The sequence below is a fragment of the Cydia amplana genome, chromosome 13 (assembly GCF_948474715.1).
Source record: "Cydia amplana chromosome 13, ilCydAmpl1.1, whole genome shotgun sequence".
NCBI classification, from domain to species: domain Eukaryota; kingdom Metazoa; phylum Arthropoda; class Insecta; order Lepidoptera; family Tortricidae; genus Cydia; species Cydia amplana.
The window spans coordinates 14,610,929-14,633,076 of NC_086081.1; the positions used below are offsets into that span (position 1 = coordinate 14,610,929).

The window sequence follows — 22,148 nt, forward strand, 5'->3', positions numbered from 1 at the left end:
CTTTGCACTTCCAGAAGTGTCAAAACACAAACGGGACCGCGTTATAGTTTCAGTGTTTTTACGCCGGAATTTAAGGTAAAAACAATGAAACTATATCGCGGTAGACCCGTTTGTGTGATTAAAAAGTGTACAAAGTGTCACGTTTAAAGTGTCACGTTGTACTTAAAAACTGTACGGGGATTTAGTAATTGTGGCTTGCTCTCACTGTTTATAGTTTCTATGACAAGTACCGATTTCTGAAGCACTGTAGAAATAAAACATACCTATGCTGTGGTAATCTTGATGTCTTCCTCAATTAGGCTACTCCGCACTCGAGCAATTCTGCTGTCCGATGTTCTTAAACGCATAATATCCAAACTATCCTTACAAGTCAAGATCAAATCCGCAACCTCGGGACAAGCACTAGACTGACCCAACTTAATCTGATCCGACAAGTTCTAAGACTTCGCACAAGTTCACTATAACATCTGTAAAGCACTAAAACTGAGCTAAGAAACACTAGAAATTGGATCCGGGTTGAGCTGACTTATAGTCGGGTTGAAGACGGTGCTTTCAGGAAGCTTACCTAATGCAGGGCAGCATTCGTATGAATGAACTAGTATAAGAGCAAATGGGCATAAATATTTGATATTTACCAGCCGCTTTTCGGTGAAGAAAACATTCTGAGAAAGACGAATATTTATTTTTATTTTTTTATTTTTTTTATTTATTTAATAAATCTTACAGCTATCTTAACAGTTTCCCAATGCGATAGTGTAGGCAGGCTATTAACATTAAGAGCTAATTACTTATAAACTAGGTATATACTATAAGTACTATAACTAAGAATAACACAACACAAACAATGTAACCTTTACAAATTCATCAATCAATATGGCCGATAAGGACTGATTTCCCTCTGGGTTGAAGACTTGTACCCATAACACAAGCCTTATTGATGTGAGCCTACTTCGAATTGAGTAAAACTGTCTCGTAATAACAGTTTTGAATGATTCACGGTTAGTTTCACTAGACTTATATCGACCCGACCGGGATATGAACCGTGATTACCTTTTGTACTTATTACTTTTGTTGAAAAGGTACCTAATCACGATTCATATCCCGGTCGATATAAGTCTGTCTCGTAATATTTATTATTTATTGAGTTTCTTATTATACAGGTTAGCTTGAGTCCTTCAATAAGCTACATGTGAATACCAAGCTTGTCTTGTTTGTAACGCGCTGTGGACAGATGTGGGTCTTGGACGGGCTGAAGCCAACAAGTCTGGCATATAAACGCGAAAGCGAAGTTCGCAAATTGCGGGCATCTTTCTCTGTCACTCTTATTACGCCTTCATTAGAGTAAAAGAGAAAGATCCCCGCCATTTGCGAATTTCGGTTTTCGCGTTAACCCCTTTGACTTACATACAAGACAACATAGTACGAGTATGTAGTTTCGGAAATATTTTTCACCGGTTTTTATCATTACTATACTTGGTCAACCAGATCTTGACTGTAGAAAAAGGCGGCAAATTTGAAAAATGTAGGCGCGAAGGGATATCGTCCCATAGAAAATTTTAATTTCGCGCGTTTTTTTACTGACAAGATTTGGTTGACCAGCTATAATAATGATTGCTGGGTAAAGTTGCGAGTTATTCATCAGCTCATCACAAGAATTCCAATGTCACGGCAGCACACACTCACAATTATGCTTATTGTTTACATGCACTTATTTATGTACATACGGAAAATTGTTTCTTAGTGTGTATAAAAATTCACAGAGAGGTAGTTATTGATTAGGCATAATATGATGTTTTCTCAGATTCACGTGTTTAACTCTAATCTTGCTCAAATCATTCACGCACCGAAAACCTCGATGGCCGATACATATCGGCTACATACCTACTTGCTCTTAATCACAATCACCTTAGGCTATTAGACTAAATTTCAAGCTACCGTTATCTAAATCACCATTATATTTCATAAACTAATGGCCATAAACCACGCAAGTTATTAGCTACTCTGTGCTCAGACACAATGCAAAATAGAAAATAATGTCATGATCGTTTTGGCAACGCCCATCCTACACTATGCCAACGTTGGCTCACTTTAAAATGCCCGATGGCAGGCGACAGTTGGAATCCCGTCAAAACTGTCATCAGAAGGTCAATTCAAACTTACATGTTCTTACACTTACACTTATACACTGAAAAGATAGTGTATTCACGTAGGCATATTACAATACGCTTATGAACATCAAATAAAGCTACAGCGGCTCTAACCCTACACCTCTGCCTTGAGAAGATTTAAATCCCCCCTCCATTGGAGGAGAGTATTCCAATATGGGACCGGCAACAAACTCGGCGGGACGCATCTTTCGGCGGGCAACTTCGTCTGCGTGGATGATGATGATGATTAATAAAAAGTACCGTATGTCATTCTCCGATCCTTAAAGTATTTTTAGGTATTTACCTGTGAAAAGTTACGTTGTCCTGTTTTTGCCGGCAGTCACTTGTACAACCCAAAATTCAAATTCAAATACATACACACGAAACACGGATTTCAATATTTTTCTTTAAAATCTTTTTACTGTTCACATTTTTCACATCAAGTTGACCTTTACGCATTTGTTTGTATCCCACCATAATTTATGATGGGGAATAAAAAAATGTGAGACTGTGACAAGGACAAACAATAATAGCGCTTTCTCTGCTACTCCTACTGAAAGATACATAAGACTATCCCGTTCTGTCAGTTATCCCCACCACTCATGCCATGCCCTCGTCTTGCGTTAAAATCTTCCGGGTATTTTCCTGTCAACAATCGGGTAACTTGACAGGTACATTAGACAGTGAGCCTTCAGTTCTTATCTTTTCTACGGCCCGCATAAGAAGGACTGCAAAACGAATGCCACTTTATTTCCCCGATAGGTAAAGCTCCTATTTTTCACCGGAGATCTGCCTGAAACGCAGAAACCCTTGATTGAGTCGTTTCGCGCTTGACATAGTTTTGTACACTCTGCTTTTTCGAGATTGCTTTTATCTCGCCAACCGGCAACCTTGTCGTATTGCTTTTAAATTACAGTTCTTTGCTAATGTTGTTAGTTTGTAATTAGCTTAATAATTAATCTTGCAGATCAACTAGCCTTGTCACGGCTTAGAATACCACAGTAAGGGCATTTTATTGTATAATTTGTAGTTATTCATCACAAATATATTTTGTAAGTACCACAAGCCCTGCTGAGTTAACTAGGTGGATTTGTGTAAAGCCGACCACTGACTAACAGTCCACCGGACGATATCGGCCGGTCAGTCGTTCGGAACTGTCAAATTTTTGGTCTAACTGACAGGCCGATATCGTCCGGCGGCCTGTTAGTCAGTGGTCGGCTTAAGATGGTCCCATTTATTTGTTTTTTTAATACGACATCGTTGGCAAACAAGCATACGGCCCGCCTGATGGTAATCAGTCACCGAAGCCTATATAATATACGCCTGCAACTCCAGAGGTTATTTATTATTTATTTATTAACAAACTCTTTTTATCCCCCAAGCTTACAGTTATTATGTTTTAAGAAGGGCAAGAGTAGTAGGTACTAGTATGCCTATCCAGCACAATATCACGTAGAATATTAGGAAACGCGATTCTGCAGATACTCTTGAACGATTTCCACAAGATATTACTTAGAGATCTAATTCACATCTAATAGATATCTAACACGATCTATCGTAATTGGTTGCCCGAATTGCGCTGCAAAAGAGAACTAGTTGAAATCTAAATTATAACGTATCTAGAATGGATCTAGTACGTGTCGTCTCTTTTGTGAATATCTTCAAGTTCGAATACAGCAGTCTGACGCTTCAAAGAACGCTTCGGTGACGAAATTCGTATATTGTTTAATAATTGGTAACATTGTTACTTATTGCTGATTATTTTCTACTATTAATACTTAATGTAATGCCATGTTTACTATTACCACAAGTATTGTCATACTTACTATGCGCGGCCTCACCCCTTTACTCAATTTGTAAACACAAAGGTAAACTCAAGCAGTAAGTATGATTATGGGCCCGATTCGGATTTTGAAATAGACATCTGTTAGATATCTTTTAGACATCGCTAAGATACGATAACGATATGTTTAAGATCTAACCTGTCAAATTTGACATTTGCGCGATTCTGGAGATACTCTTGGACGATTTCCACAAGATATGGCTTAGATATCCAATTCACATCTAATAGATATCTAACTCTATCTAACGTAAAAGTGACATTGGTTGCTCGAATTGCGCTGCAAAAGAGAACTAGTTGAAATCTAAACTATAACGTATCTAGAATGGATCTAGTACGTGTCGTCTCTTGTGAATATCTTGAAGTTCGAATACGGCAGTATGTCTTTACAAACCATCGAATTCCCCCCTCATCAAACCACAACGTCAACATTCGAATTTTAAATTCTATCGCCGTAAACCGAACCGTAAAACTGATAGAACGTTCCAGAATCGTTCCAAACTCAAGTGTAATAAGTTTTTGATCGATCTTGAAGCATGATTGCGGTCTTGCTAAAGGGGACTCAGTAAGGACATCATCTAGTTATATCATTCTATAGGTTTTTGATACCAGTGCCTTGTGCTTTGTGGTGGGGGTGCAGTTAATTTCGAAGTCATAACATGAGAATGATAGAAACTTCTACAATTCGGTGTAGCACGATTTTTTTTTTACAAAAAAAGATTTCTTATATAAAATTAACTACACAAGCCCACAATGGTGTTCTCTACTAGTCAACACTATATTAAAATCAGAGAGATTTCTGGGTATTTTAAGGTAAACTTTGAGCCTGTAAAATTATCAAAATAATTGTAGTGATGTAGCTTTTAAAGAAAAATTAATTAATACTTTGTGATATGGTGCCAACCAGAGATACTTTGTGGATATTTGAGGGTGAACTGCGCGCCTGAAAACTTTCATGTAGAAATTGCCTATATCGCTAATCGCTTATAGTATGACTCACGTTAGACCGGGCCGTGTCCGGGCCGGAGCTTCCGGCGCTCACTTTTCTATGATAGATGACGGTGATCATGTGATGCTTTCCATAGAAAACGAAGCTTCGGAAGCTCCGGCCCGGACACAGCCCGGTCTAACGTGAGTTATCCTTAACGCTAGTATGGCGACGCTTTTAAAGAGCAACACGAAGTTAATATTATATTGTAACAGCAAAAAGCGTAGTGCTTCATATAAAATAAGTCTTCGTACTTTTTACAAATTTTACGCTACCATTACTCGGCCTTCTTGGCCTGGCGACCTACCAAAAGTAGGAGCTACTGATCTTTTGATGTATCGGGGTTCTACATTAGGCTCACGCCGCCGTCATAAATTGGCTAAAGTGAAAGAGTATGTCAAATAAAGAAAGTGTATCGGCGCGATTCGGGAAATGAATTAGAGATTCACTAGATATAAAATAGTAAATATATGTGACGTTCCATGGTAAAAGGTACTTTATGGCGGCTGGCGCTTACGCTATTATTAACGCCGCTCCAATATTCAGCCGGGGCAATGGTGCCTTTTGCAGTGGAACGTCACATATCTTTACTATTTCATATCTAGTGAATCTCTAAATCATTTCCCGAATCGCGCGGTATGTCAAAATGTAGATAGTTGCCATAATTATAAAGATTTTTAAAATAATTATATGGCAACTATCTACACAATCAAATGTTAACGTGAACCCTTTGTTTCTTTTACGAATAGGTATATTTTGACGAAGGAGCAACGAAAATTGATGGAACTAGTTATTTGAATTTATATTTAAATTGAAATTATTCATTCAAACAGGAGCTATATAATAATACTGCGTATTTGTCAAAAATATAATATTTAAATGCTCATTTCACCCCTAAATAAGTTTATTGGGACAAAAACTTTTTGTCGTCTTGTACCAAAAAATGTCGAAATCTACATTTTTTGTATATATATGGCGAAATTAAGTTTTTAATAACTGAAGTAACACATAGGTTTTATTTTTTCGTAGAAGACACAAAAATAATATCGTATCAAATGGCGAGATACAGTACAGCAAAATAAATTTTGACCCAAATATTTTAGAAAGTTTGTACACGGGTGGAACGCTCATTTTTCGAGCAATCTTTCATGAAAAGGGCCCCGACAGCTGACGACGTCCGTACACGTTATTGGCACCAATTCGCTGGCACGTGCCAAGCTTTGGCCAACCCGTACCGCGGGATAAATACCCGAGATGCAGGAACAAAATGTTAATTTTAAAAAAATATATAAAGAAAACAAACTATTGTTGCTGTTTAGTTTTATGATGAACTATCATGAACATGTCTAGCATAATAATTATCTAATGAAAGCTTTTCACGTGTCTGTTTTCGTCCTTCTTGACAAAATGATTTAGCTTGTTGACAGAATGTCCTTTCATCACATCGAAAGTCCAATTTCAAAATCTTGCCCAACGATTCATCCGTCTCGGTAATGTTCTCGTACTGATAATGTTCCTTCTAAACCTTCTTATATTTAAGACATTTAAAGTTGAGTCAATAAGGAGTCCATCTTATAAGTCAATAAGGAGTCAAAGCTTTCCAGTTCAGAAACAAGCCCCTGATTTCAATATAAGATGATGTTTTTCAACACAAAAAAAATTGGTCAACAACATGAATTAGTGGTAATTAAAACTCGCCTTCCTAGTATGCTTAAAAAAATGTAAATACATAGTAGAGTTTGTAAGTGACGAATGTGTGTGCATGAAGCTCACATTATAAATTCAAGCTTTAAATTCACCCTGTCAAGCCATTCTCCTTTTAATATAACTGGACGTATCTCATATCCTTTTGCTGTTGGCATTTTTATATCCGCCTGCTTATATTGAAATACAATTTAAGTTTTAACTTTATTTTGCAAAAATTGTTTCCTTACTTGGTATTACCTACTCATAGCGTCGTCGCGTCGCCTACCTACGCATTTTGTGCATCGATATTAAAGCAAATAGCGTTATAATGTGAATACGTTTTAGAACGAAGTAGAAATATAATATGTATAATGATTTGATGTGAAAAATAAAGGCGTAAAGATGCTTCACAATAAATAATAAAATATATCAGAGAACATTTTAAGAAAAATATGAAGAACTATTAAATGTACCAACAACGTAACTGTCTGGCTTTAAGTATCTACCAAGTAAAAAGTAAATTATTTATAGTTTAGAGATATAGAAAAGAAGAAATGAAAACAAATTAAGATCAAGAATAACCCAGAACTTTCTCTGGATGTTGGAATTGTTTCTGACGGCCACATAAATAACTTAAAAGACCGTGTATTCACTTAAGATTAAGAAAGAAATTGTTAGACTTTTTATAACAGAGTTTCACACTTAGGAAGATTTTTAATATGTATAAGTTTTTCATTTGATTTTATTTTATCATTATACCTAAATTTTATTCGAATCTGAATGTACCTCCAGAAATTATTTCCATTTGGTTTAATATATTTGCTTACATAATATTTAAGGCATTAGGTACAGATAAAGTAGTTACGTAATGACTTTCAAAGTTCACATTTTATTAACATTTGTATATATATTATTAAGTATTGTACTATTGTATTGTACTGTGTATACAATTCTATTGAAACAATTATAGTCAAGATTAATTATTTTATTTTGTATTTTTTATTATTTATTTTATGTTATATAATTAATGTGATAAAATTACAATTTAACAAAGCTTCATAAAACTGTATTTAGTTTGACTGTGGAGTCAAGTATCAAACTCCTATTTAAACTCTTGTTGTAATATTAAATTAGACTCATATTTCCGGAACTTCCTAAGTCCCCGCGTACTTAACCGCTTCAAACATCTCAAAAAAGTGGCATAAATTCAGAATGCCAAGTGACATTTATGACCATGGCTAGGTTGCATTAAGAACGAGTTCAATTTGCCACCACAATTCTAGCACTTGTAACATAACTGCGCCTAACAACCACAATGTACGTGACTGCAATGCGATATCCTAAACCATTATTATAGTGGTTGGACAAAGATTTATTCGTTGGTCATACAAATGAATCTGCACTATTTGCGGCTTTAAAATTTATATAACTGTCGGAATGCTATTTGGCTGGTTTTTGAGTAAGTATATTTAAAATGTATACATACTTATTCTTAACTAGTGTAGCCGCCGTGCAGGTCAGGAGCTCGACGACTCAAATAAAAAGCTTCAATTCTTAGTGAACTGATATAATCTTCCAAAGATACTGGTTTACAAGGGTTCTTGCCAAAACGGTTAAATGTAGAAGTGGTGTGGTTATTGTATGAAGGCTGATGAGAGAGTGATTTGCATAATTTCAATAGTACAAAAAGTGGTTTAAATTTAGGTGCCTCTAATTGGCCGGGATACAAAGTATGTGGAGCGCTCTTATTGGTGCTTAAGAAAAAGCTGCCGAATACTAGCCGAGCCCGACGGCCGCGTTTAGCTACTGCATTAGGAATATAGGTATTGAGATTTTATACAAATAAAGGTTGCGTTCGCAACAACTAGGCTAAGCGAAAACAAAATGTTTTTTCATCATAGACTTGCGGCCTGATTCGAAGTTTAAGATACGTCAAAATGTTGCTAAAGATACGACATGGATCGGATTTATCAGTGTCAAATTGAAGTTTAATAAAAAAAAACGTTACGTTTGACTCTGACATATCCGATCCATGTCGTATCTTTAGAAAATTTTTGACGTATCTTTAAGTTCGAATCGTTTCGAGGGTCACTAAAATGTCACTATATTGACTAGGTCAGACAGGTCGTCGTTTATAATTTTAAATTTTAATTAGATTATACGGACTTTTGTAGGTATTGGGAAAATAAAACAAATTCTCCCTTAGAAGACCATGTTGGTATAACACCACAAACCCATCGCATGTGCACATATTATATAAGTACTTAGGTATCAGTGTTGTTTGCCGAGTAAAATAAAACAAACCCGCGTCACTTTTGTTTGATTTGTACCCCAAAAAATCTCCGCGGTGTCCGCGGGCAAGATCCCCTGTTTATACCCTCGAAATCATGCGGAAAAAAGAATATCCGAATTGGATTCGAACAGCGAATTCGAACCAGTATTAAACTGCTCTCACCGATTATTTTGTGCATATGAAATTCCAGGTCATAATAAGCTGGTTCTTCCTAGACATAAGCTTTTTCGTCCTTTCAAATGAGAATAGCTGCTAGAAATTCAATCAACCACCCTAAAGTCGAATGGGACATCTTAGGGAATATTATTCTTTTCTGAACTGACAATCCAGTATATCATTGTTTTATGATGTTGTTTAAAATTCTTTGGGGTCGCTCAAAATGGTAAAATGATTATGGGAGAAACAAATTTATGAATAATTTCGTTTTCTTTGGAGGAGAGGGAAAACAGATAGATATTTGTTTTATAAGGGGACAAAGTTTTTTTAACCCCTCGTGTTTGATACCGGGCAAGCGAAATATTCAAAAAAAAAATTAGTGAAATCTTGAGGGTTTCACGGCACGAGAGTAAAACAGAGTTATTAGCCAGTCAAAGTCATCACTCAAAAGTTTATTCTACCAGGTAACATGAGGAAATAACCAAAATTTGCATTAGATACATACTTTTGGCAATGGCAAGTAATCAGCAATGAAACTGGAAAACGTAAAATGAAGGATCCGCACTACAACCTACGAATTGCTGACACTTTAGTAAGTTCCGATCGTGAAGTGGCAGATCATTTTGAGCGGTTTTTCTCGAATATACCGGTAGAAACGACAAAGGCTCTTAATTCATCGCCAGACGTCGCTGAAGAAATTTTGAAGACAAATGTGGCGGCATGTACAGAAATCTTCAAATTTTCATATGTCACTCCGAACACTGTTCTTAAGACTTTTAGGTCATTAAATTTAAAGAAAACAGAAGATCTTTGGGGCCTGTCAGTCAAAGTATTACATTCCATTATTGAATCGATTACACCATACTTGGCTGAGATTTTCAACAGATGCATTGATGCTGGTATTTTTCCAGATATTATGAAACATAGTAAAATCATCCCGCTGTTTAAATCAGGAACGAAAACAGATCCAGCGAACTTTAGACCAATTTCAATACTACCGGCATTAAGCAAAGTGTTCGAGAAACTTATTCTGAATCAACTATTGTCACATTTCAACAGAAATAAACTGCTGGATAGCAATCAATTTGGTTTTACCAGAGGTCGATCTACTACTGACGCCGGTGCGGTACTTCTAAAACACATCTTTGACGCTTGGGAAAAAGCTCAAGATGCTGTGGGAATTTTCTGTGATCTGTCAAAGGCATTTGATTGCGTTGATCACGAAAATTTAAAGAGAAAATTAAGCCGCTATGGGATAAAGGCTAGTGCCCTTGACCTAGTCTCATCGTACCTTTCGGATAGAACTCAGCGAGTCGTTATTAATGGAGCTCAATCAGCGGGGTCCCCGGTAGCCCTCGGAGTGCCTCAAGGTTCAATTCTTGGTCCCTTCCTGTTTTTGGTATACATTAATGATTTACCAAAAGTTGTGCAAGATAGACATGATATAGTGTTATTCGCAGATGACACTTCCCTTATATTTAAAGTGGACAGAAAGGAAAATAGCTTCGATAGCATTAATGAAGCGCTATCTACCGTAGTAAACTGGTTTACGGCAAACAATTTGCTTTTGAACGCCAAGAAAACCAAATGCATCAAGTTTACGCTACCTAACGTCAAGCAGGTAACTAACAGCAAGATTAAAATAAAAGGTGATACGCTGGAATTTGAAGATCGAACTGTTTTCCTGGGAGTCACTTTAGACTCAAAACTGCAATGGCATGCACATATAGCCACTCTAGCCGGCAAACTCAGTTCAGCAGCCTATGCAGTGAGGAGAATCAGACAGCTAACAAACGTAGAGACGGCCAGGCTGGTATACTTTAGTTATTTCCATAGTGTTATGTCGTATGGAATTCTGTTGTGGGGAAAAGCGGCAGACATTCAGACAATATTTGTGCTGCAAAAACGAGCTGTACGTTCCATCTATGGACTGGGCGCTCGAGTATCTCTGAGAGAGAAATTCAAAGAGGTTAACATTCTTACCATTGCATCTCAATACATACTTGAGAATATTATGTATGTTCGGAAAAACATCCACGAATTCAAGCTTAACAGTGACATCCATAACTATAACACTAGAAACAAACATAAACTTGCTGTGCCCGCCCACCGCCTCCGTAAGGTTAGTACGTCTTTCGTCGGGAACTGTACACGTTTTTATAACAAAGTCCCTACTGACATAGCGAATTTACCACTTACCAAATTTAAGTCACACATTAAGCGCTCCTTGTTAAGTAAGGCGTACTACACTGTAAATGATTTTATACACGATAGAGATGCCTTTAAGCCTGTAGCTTGATTTCGATAGTATGATAAGAGTTCAATAAATATTGTTTTTTCATTGTAAATTAAATATGCTAGTGTCCAGTAGAATTGACACATGAGACAATCATGTTCTCGCTTGATTATATTGTTTAATTTAATTTTAGTTTTGGACACTTGGAGACCATATACATCTCTAAGTAATTATTTATTTTATTTTTAATGATTCTGACACTTGGAGACCTTTACATCCCTAAGTATTTATTCATTTTATTATTTTTATTTTATTGTACATACTTATATTTTTAATGATTCGGACACTTAGAGACCTTTACATCTCTAAGTCAATTTAGGCTAGTAATTATGTGAAGCTATACCGTCTTTTATGTAACATACGAGCACAAAATGCTGTGTCTCACAGCTAAGTGTTATCACTATTTTAATATTAATATAGGCCGGTAGCTTGAACATGTCATGCTCGCTTAAAAGTCTTTGCTTACGGTGGCGTCGTTGATCGGGTCGCCACTTTCCCGAATGAAGGTTGAGGGAGGCGATGGCTGAGATACGCGTCGTACTCGTGAACGGGTGCTGTTTGTGGAGACGGGTCTGTTTAAGCTAACACGAATATATTTAGTAACTTTATTTTTTAATTTAATTGCAGTGAGACGCCTCATTCGGTTCTCGTATGTTTTTTTTTTTTTCTCGTAATGTGTTAATCATACAGGATTGTGACTCTTGGAGACCCTATACATCTCTAAGGATAATTTGATAAACTATGTTATTTTTTAGTTCTGACACTTAGAGACATTTACACCTCTAAATAAGTTTAGATTTTTTTTCCATGTATCTGTTTTGTTTTTATTTTAATATTATTATTATAGTTTTTTTATGTAATTCGACATTAAGAGACCTTATACATCTCTAAGTAATTGTATTACGTTAGTTTGATTTGGTAGTTGTAGTTGTATTTAATAATTGTTGATGTATAATTATTATTATTTTGCTTTTATGTAAATTCAATGTTGACGTGTAAAAGTGCCCTTGTGGCCTATTTGCTGAATAAATGTTGAAGTTGAAGTTGAAGTTTGCTTCTTTGAATTTTCACACGAGTTTATGAAATATAAAGTTACCCTTTATGACCTTCTTGTCCTCTACCTCATTTTGCGCTTCCCTATCCCAACCTCTTCACTAACACCTAGAAGACCAATGAGATAAATAAAAATAAAGTGATTCAACATACTAGTAATCATTTAAATTATTAAAACTCATTTATTGCACAATAAGTGTTATAAAATGAATATAAAACTAGAATTAAGTACAACTAATACTAAAGCTAAAAATTAAAAATACCTATCAAAATTTTGCGCCTTTGGTAAGGTGCCCATCACGCAGGCAGCGTTCCCGCGCTGGATTGCTATGGCCAATCTTTGCGCGAGAAAGCTGCCTGCGCGAGGGTCACCTGTGGCCTGCCTTAGGCGTTTGCTGAGCGCCTTGTGGAGCCCCCGAGCCCCCCTTCCCCACGGACCTAGTGTCTCGACGCCAAAGGCTACAAATTCGTAGTGTGCGCCGAGACAACTATATTTATTCGCCTTGAAGCGTTCTCGGGCGTTAGCCGCCGCCCCGGCCTGTTTGCTGGTGGCTGCAATGTAGGACGCCGCCAGCGTATCTGCGCAGGTGGCGTCCCACACCAGCGCGCGGCCCATCCGCCAGGGGATCAACGACATCCCGTCGGGGCGCTTGCCGTCATCCCTTGCGATCTGGGGCTCCAGAGCCGCAGGGACTTCGGCGCTGACGAGCGCTCTCCTCAGGATGTCGTTGAGGGCGGCATGACGGGATAGGCGGCCGGCGCCCCAGGAGCAGGCGAGTCCGTGGTGGCCAAGGCGGTCAACAGGGGCCCCACAAGAGGCGCAGCTGTGATCTACACATACATCGGCTCCGACCCGGAGTCCAATAGCAATTCTTAAAGTGTTTGGCTCGATGAAAGTGCCGGTATTGGGTGATGGGTAGGCGTGTAGCCATTGTCCAGACTCTGGTCTGGACACAGCTAAGAGCCTTGCGCGGTCCCTTCCCGACGAAGTGTCAACTAGGGATTTCATAACGGCGGTGCAAGCTAAGTTGTCCCAGGCCCTTTGCATCTCGGGTCTAGGTGGAACATCTGGCAGTTTAGCTAGCCAGGCATTCTTGGCCTCATCCAAGCACGCGATCTCGCAGTTTGTTGTTTTAAGGATTTTACCTGCGAGATCAGACGTGCTATGGATTGAGGACAAGAATGCCGGCAGAGCAACACTCGATATTGTACGTGTTCCTAAACCGCCAAACCTAATGGGCAAAGAAGCTTGGGTCCAGGCCGGTTCGTTAAAACGGACATTTAAAATCGATTCTAGTTGTGATTTAAGGAGACTATCGATAGGTTGGACTAAACTAGCGACTTTCCAGATAGGGCAGCAACGGAGCAAGTACGTGAATTTGGGAACCAACAAACAAAATTTTAAAATAAATAAGGCCGAATGACTACTAATTTTGATTAAGCGATCTGAATTAACACGAAATTTAGAAATAGATTTGGCCAAAACAGACGGAATAGCTTCATCGAAAATGGGGGAGCCGAGAAGGTGGAGATTATCCTTTGCTAAGATTTTAATGTTTGGGGCTAAACTCGAAAAACTTTGAAGTACCTGGGGTGCTAAAGAAGGTTCTAAGTTTTCGGAAATGTACAATTCACATTTGTCGAAGTTAAGTTTCAGGCCGATCTCGCTAAATTTCTGTATCATTTAAAGTCCATAATATTGTGAACGAGATATGAAGCTTCGTATATTCAGAAGCTTCATTGCTAAAACCCAAAAAATAAAAATAAAACACCAAGACACAAAATATTTGTACCATCGCCTACACTGTTAATTGACAGTTCGTAAACCTTATTACAAAAGGCATAAGGTCCATCGACGGACAGTGAAGAGTATAGCTGTTTGTACTATAAAGATTTCAATCCCGTCCAAATTGAAAGCCTGCAGTCTTCTCATTTTGAATAATACTTGAGATCTGTTAACGGATTTATATTCCGTTGAGACTGTCATTATCAGTGAATTCTCCTGATTTTCTGCTACAATTAGAAACAAGGCGATTAAATTTAATATTTAATAGAATAAAACAAAGACGAGATTTTACGTCTAGCGTCGTTTCATAATCTATAAGATATCGGTTTCTGTGGACTATAATAATTTTGAGAAATTGGTAGCTGCTTTCAGGTATAAAAGCATCATGGTGATTTGGAAGATTTGGAATCAATTCTGATTTGATACTTCTGCTTTACTAAATCTTAGCATTTTTTTTTTGATATCAAATTACCTTAGTTTAAGAATCACTACATAGTATAAAACAAAGTCGCTTCCCGCTGTCTGTCTGTCCCCATGTATGCTTAGATCTTTAAAACTACGCAACGGATTTTGATACGGTTTCTTTAATAGATAGAGTGATTCAAGAGGAAGGTTTATGTATAATTTGTTAACCCGTGCAAAGCCGGGGCGGGTCGCTAGTTAATTATTCTCTTGAATCACTCTATCTATAAAAAAAAACCGCATCAAAATCCGTTGCGTAGTTTTAAATATCTAAGCATACATACATACATAGACAGACAGACAGACAGCGAGAAGCGACTTTGTTTTATTTATACTATGTAGTGATTGTAGGTAGTGTGACTACTTAAAAACACAAATGGAAAAGATATATTTTGATTTTTTCCCTAGAAATATTGCCTTGAAGTATTTGAACAATTTTAATGTAAATTTATTGGTGCAATAAAAAAAATACTGTTATAATTTGAATATTACCTCTGCTACAAAGCCAAAATGAATACTTACGTTCACATCATTCACATTCTCATTTACATTTATCATTTTCATTTACATTATTTAAACATTTCAGCCTAGGTATCAGCTAGGGTTCCGTACCCAAAGGGTAAAAACGGGACCCTATTACTAAGACTTCGCTGTCCGTCCGTCCGTTCGTCCGTCCGTCTGTCACCAGGCTGTATCTCACGAACCGTGATAGCTAGGCAGTTGAAATTTTCACAGATGATGTATTTCTGTTGCCGCTATAACAACAAATACTAAAAACAGAATAAAATAAAGATTTAAGTGGGGCTCCCATACAACAAACGTGATTTTTGACCAAAGTTAAGAAAGAAAAAGAAAAGTAAGAAAAAGCATTTATTAGCACAATAACAAACTTAAAAACTAACAAAAGAGAACACAAAATGAGAGGTTGCGCTAAATGGTTAAGCAACGTCGGGCGGGGTCAGTACTTGGATGGGTGACCGTTTTTTGCTTGTTTTGCTCTATTTTTTGTTGATGGTGCGGAACCCTCCGTGCGCGAGTCCGACTCACACTTGGCCGGTTTTTGATTGCTTTTTACGATTGGATCACTACCATTTACCAATCTCTGAACCAACTCCATGCATTATTGACGCCTTAGGCGGAATCGATCGGAAGTCGAATTCAATACAAACGTAATAGGATCTGCTATGCACTGTCAGATAGATCAGCTCGATTGCTTATTGCGTACGCAAGCTTGAGCGAGTCATGGTCTAGCCTCGGACGACCCAAAGTAAGGTGACCTCACTACAACTTTAAGTATTGCATCTGTTATGTGTTATGTACCTAGAGTCCGTCTAAGCTAAGCAAGCGCTGGTGGCCTAGAGGTAAGAGCGTGCGACATTCAATCCGCAGATCGCGGGTTCAAACCCGGCTCGTACTAATGAGTAATTCGGAAATTATGTACGAAATATCATTTGACATTTACCAGTTGCTTTTCAGTGAAGGAGAACATCGTAAGGAAACCGGACTAATCCCAATAAGGCATAGTTTCCCCTCTGGGTTGGAAGGTCAGATGGCAGTCGCATTCGTAAAAACTAGAGTCTACGTCAATTCTTGGGATTAGTTGTCAAGCGGACCCCAGGCCCCCATGAGCCGTGGCAAAATTATGAAGATGAGTCCGTCTAAGCTAACTTGGCACCGATTTGAACAGAACAGGGGCCTTACCATGCAATGTCTTATTGCGATTCTGTTTAGGACCTAAACTGAATTGCTAAGAGATGGAGTTATGCGACTTATGTAGCTCCGTCCTTTAGCAATTCAGTTTAGGTCTTAAAAAGAAGCGCAATAAGACATCATGGTAAGGCCCCTGGCCTCCAGAAATACTATTTGAATAGGCCTCCTTCTGGTTTTAAGCCAATTTAACGGTTTAATTCACGAATGTTTTAGTCACTTGCACGACATGATTCGGAGATCTTGGTCTCCATTTACAAGCACTAAGTGCATCAGTCGCCTTCACGACAGCTGCGTGCCGCGTACTGTCAATCGCCGCGCAGCGCGCTGGCCACGCGATGAGATAACCGGTTGAGGGTGGTCTTGTGCTGTCGTTGTGGCCGGGCATGGCGGCAGGCCTTCTGGTTGTCTCAAGCAACCAAATTGCCATTGGTAGGCAAGCATTTGGAACAGCACTAAAGGTAAATCGAGGCATTCAGCGACGGACGATTGACTCGCCGCGAGTCGCTGTGTACGACGAGTGTGTCATTGTGCAATTGAATAAATTTACGGTTCGAGAACCTCTGGATATCATGCAGATGGTAAATGGGACTCTGATAACTGGAGGCCAATTCGGACGTACATTTTGATGTGAAAATTATGTCTACATTCTTTGAGTTTATACGGGACAAAGTTTATTCAATACAACTTTATGGAATGCTCCTACTAATTGGGAATTTGCTTATTGCTAATTGCACGCGTCGCTATACTAGCATTAGGTATAGAAAAGTATAAATACTTACCTATGTTAGGGCACTGATTGTACGGTCAAGTTCACAAAAATCTTTAGAAGCCAAAATTCCAAAAATATATGTCAGAGTCTTAGAGGCGTGTAAAAAATATATTTTTGAAACGTTGGCTTGTTTGTTTGTGAACTCAACTGTACTATCTCTACATCTGCTAAATTATTTACCGTCTACCGGGTCTATTTTGCACGCACAAATTCACCCCACCTCGGGGCTAAGATGCCTCGATATTTTAAGAGAAAGCCATTACAATTCACAGTCCGCACAGACCAATAGCCAGTGAATAATGTTATAGATAACCTCCACTTACCCGACAACACAATCGACGACTAAAGAATGGGTGTGTTTAAAATTGCCGCTAAAGCACCCTGGGGGGCAGTAAACGTTACCTACCTCACTTAAGTTACTGTTGGGAATATTGGACAGGTCTTTAAGGTCAGATAAACTAATAATACCTACATCATTTTGTCTTATTCCACGTTCGTAAACAACATTTAATGTACTAATCGTTACCTTTAACTAAGTAATTATTTTTGTAAAAATCCGTTTTTATATCTATAGTTATTTTTGTAAAAATCCGTTTTTATATCTGGATAGGTCTTTAAAAATGATATTGAGGTTTCTAATATCATTTTTTTCTAAACTGAATAGTTTGCGCGAGAGACACTTCCAAGGTGGTAAAATGTGTCCCCCCCCGCCCCTGTAACTTCTAAAATAAGAGAATGATAAAACAAAACAAAATATATGATGTACATTACCATGCAAACTTCCACCGAAAATTAGTTTGAACAAGATCTAGTAAGTAGTTTTTTTTAATACGTCATAAATCCCCTAAATACGGAACCCTTCATGGGCGAGTCCGACTCGCACTTGGCCGCTTTTTAATGACAACGTGTTTTCTCCAGTGAAAACTAGGTTTCCGAAACGCCGTAGTGAAATCGCGTTTTTACTTTTTAAAACGAGGTGCACAGTGCCATGGTGAAACTTATTTTTCAAAAAATAATTTAGTTAAATTAAAACTACTAATACATATCAAACTTAGAATTGATGGCAAAAAGTCATATAGCACGAAGTGATCAATTCTAAAATGGAATTTCATGGAATTTCATGAAAATGATCAAAATCTATGATTTAGCCACAACACATAGATAAAGTTATTGTGCTAACTAGTGCCTTAATCCTATAATTAAAATTAGAATTCGCCAGTGAGTCAGTAGGGTTGATCCTGCTCGCGTCTACTGAATAACCCTGTATTTGATTATCATCGCCAATGTATATATAAATAGGTACACTACCAATACCTTCGTCTCATAATTCAAAGTTTGGGCTAACATTATTGAACGGGATAATAATAAAAACATTTTTAAAACATGTGCAATTTCATATATTCAGGAAATATTTTCTAAACCGTTTATTTCGAAGCGAACCATAAAGTTGGCGTACTAAATCACGCGCTATAATTGTTTTTGTTACACAATAGAATAAACTTCTCTGCACATTAGCCGGCGCCCAGTTTTTTACTCGACTCATATTTCTTCATAGCACTTAAGTGGGAGTTCATTAAAAACCAGTTTTACTTTATTTAATGTTTTTATTACGATGTGCAAACGACAGTTTCAGAGTGTCGGGGGAACATGAATCCGGGATTTATGGGGCAAAGTTGGCGCTTTATGGCAAAGTTTATACTGGGCAAAGTAGACCGTTGGCATGCGCTGCAAGGTCAATGGGTGACTGCTGGGAATTGGGCATATTTTCTTTGTTAAGACATTTGCATCTAGATTCTAGATAATGATCAAATTTGATGATGTAGCCACGATTTAACTGTCAAATGCAAATAATGCCAAATTTTACGTGTTATAATTAGAATTATTTTATGTTATTAGGTATTTTAATTTAACTATATTTTATGTCAATAACGACAGTGTGTGAATTGACACCCACTTTCTTTTGAATTAGTTGGGTATAATGAACATACATAACGCTCAAAGGTACTTGCCTCCTTAGAAATTAATAAGCGATGTACTGTAATTAATTTTACGCAGACAAATTTGCAAGCGAAGGAATCATAAATAGATTTTAATCGTTTCATAAAATGCCATTTTAGAATTGATCACTTTATGATATGGTTGGGCTTTTTCGTAATGTGGCCAATCGATCATTTCATGAAATTATTGTAACACTATGAAATGATCTGGCCACGTCAAATACCTACCTATATAAACTACCTTTGCAGTTGAACTTCTGACTTTTGTACCTATCTCATAAGGGTAAACATAAACTAGGTAGGTACCTACCTGATAATTACCACACTTATTTATATAATGACAAAAAATACCTGAATGATACAGTGCCTAACTACCTTCTTACATCTATTTTACTCGACTATATAGGTACAGTTTTCTTCATAATTTTCCGCAGAAAATATTTTCCTCGCTAATAGCATGCATACTTGCAAATACTGTCATTACAAAAAAGAAATACGAGAGGCCGTGGAACTTGTCGTTGTAAAGCTTTAGTAAAAGGCAGGGCAATTACGCAAAAACATTGTACCTATTAGCCTATTACCGTAAAGAGGCGGGTAAAAACCTTTGTTATGCCTTGCACATGCAAAACATCGCTTTTTTACCTAAAATTATGTAGGGAATCTAATTATGAACTCAAAGCATGTGACGGAAAAATTGAAAATTGAAGTTGTGAAATGAAAGTGCACACTATAACATATAATGCGTCTCTAGAATTACCTCGTAAAGTGGGATTTAGTTAAAAATTCACTTCTCCTGAGAAATATATTACGTTAATTCCATTTTATGTGCCAGTGAACAGTCCCAGTATGTATGTATAGTCCCCACTATTATTGTTACACCGAATCCCCACTATTTATATTATCATCATGATTAATTTCGATGTAAACAATATAATGGAGGAGACAGTAAGAGTTACATTAGTAACAGTTAATATATTATTATCATCAACCTTATTTATTTCGACGTAAACAATATATGGAGGAGACAGTAGGAGTTACATAAAAAATATAAATATATTCTCTCTTCACCTTCACTCTTATAATTTTCAGTAGAGGATTCCTGCTCCGTCTTCGCATTCAAAAGCTTTGATACGTCGTCTCGTACCTCTGACTCTTATGGATATAGCTCTTATCACAGAAATTTGGACTTTAACTTTCAGCCAGAAAAATATTTGTGAATATATGCCTTTCCCCATTTATCATTCAATTTTGAAGCTGTTTTCTTTAAGACACTATTGTATTAAGTCCCTATGGCTCCGTCGCATGAAATGACTAGTGGTGTAAAAGAGGCTCTTAGGTCCTCTGTTGCTCTGTCGTATTTTAAATGTTTCTCTCGGCTGTGTCTTTGTGCAGTTTTTTATCATTATTATCATTCATTGCAATTTTTATTAATGTAGGCAACATTTCACGCATCCATGTAAACCAAATTAGTTCAAAACTGACTTCCAAGGTTTAAACATTAAAAATTCTGTGGATAAAAAATATTTGTAAGAATGTTTCCAAAACGACAGTAATACAAATATCATGAATATCATGATTGTTTATAACGAGCCTGTTTCTACCCTTCGCAGGACAACTCATCTATATTTACACCGTACTTGTGGCATTGGGGTTGGCCCGTCGTTAGAACTGTTTTGTTGTGCATTTGTACAAGTACCAGTGAGTTATGGAGACCCGGAACTAATGTGGTTGCTGATAACGGTCTGGTGCTCAGCTTTTGTGTGAATGTGACATTTTGGAGGTACAGTATACTTCTGGTTCTCGTCTAATTGATTGGGTGTTGAAAGAAAAAAAATAGCAGCAAATAGGTAATTTGAAAACAATGTCTGTTTTGCGGGAAATTTAAAGCATCGAATTATGTCTACTTTTATATTTTTGATACACTTGCAATTTGCGTGCAGCTACTTTCATTATTATAATTATGTATTCAATTGTTTGCAATATTTATATCAAACTGGCATTAAATTTCATCAATATATAATATTATTCCCATAACTCTCAAAAGCAAAACGACAAACTATTTCGAATTGCGAACTTTATCAGTTAAAAAATAATAACTTCAAATCCACAGATCATTTAGCTTCAAAAAATATTATTTCAGATTCACCTTCCGATTTGAAAAGCCATTTTAAATCACCGAAAAATTGCAGCAGGCCGTTTAACAAAATTGTCCCAATATCTATAGCTCCGTTCGCCCCGGGTAAAGTTACCTAACTCACAACTTTCGCAAACAAGTAGCGGATTCACTATTACTCTAATAGCAGTTACGTCTAATATAAAATTGGTTTCAGCTGAATGGGCATCGCTCGGACTCCTGTTATTGGATCAGATCCAAGGCGAATACTGCTTGCTTGCCTTTTTTCCTCAGTGATACTCATTTTTATGACGATTTCTGTCGATGGACAATTTTCGCGAATAAATTTACTTATCATATTTTACTGCGGCCCAAATAGATTCGGTCAACTATATTCATGTTTATTTATTATGGCTCATACGATTTTGGGACGCGTGTACCGTATCCCAATAAATTTGATATCATAGTAAATCGAGTTATTTCTGGTTTTATAACATTATATGCTGGAATAAAGGGTAAGTGAATACTTATATCGAAGGCAAATAAAATAATGAAGGTTGTTGCTTACCTTTTTCAGTTCGATTTTTAGAGGGATTGAATCTGAAAAAAAGAAATATATTTTGGTAAGTTGATATTAGGATGAAACATTTTATTTTTATTGTTTACTTGGTATTTTCATAAAATAGAAATATTTTATCATACCTAATGGAAAATGTTTAGGGTTTGTCACGGGACTCAAAGCTATTTGAAAGAATAAAGTGATGAAATTCCAACGTATCCTAACACTCGTATTAGCAACTGCAAGAGAAAGACATTTAAATACTTTCCATAATTCAAACATTGGATCTATAG

The 22,148-nt window shown here is 37.1% G+C and overlaps 1 protein-coding gene across 1 annotated transcript in view; it reads right to left on the bottom strand.

The window, feature by feature from the left end:
- LOC134653557 (connectin-like) overlaps positions 1–21,897 on the bottom strand; it is a 37,071-nt gene extending 15,174 nt beyond the window's left edge. The window contains exon 1 of the mRNA XM_063508939.1: positions 21,865–21,897. The gene's annotated coding sequence lies outside the window, so the exon portion shown is untranslated. The remainder of the gene's footprint in view (positions 1–21,864) is intronic.
- Between the last annotated feature and the right edge of the window lie 251 nt (positions 21,898–22,148).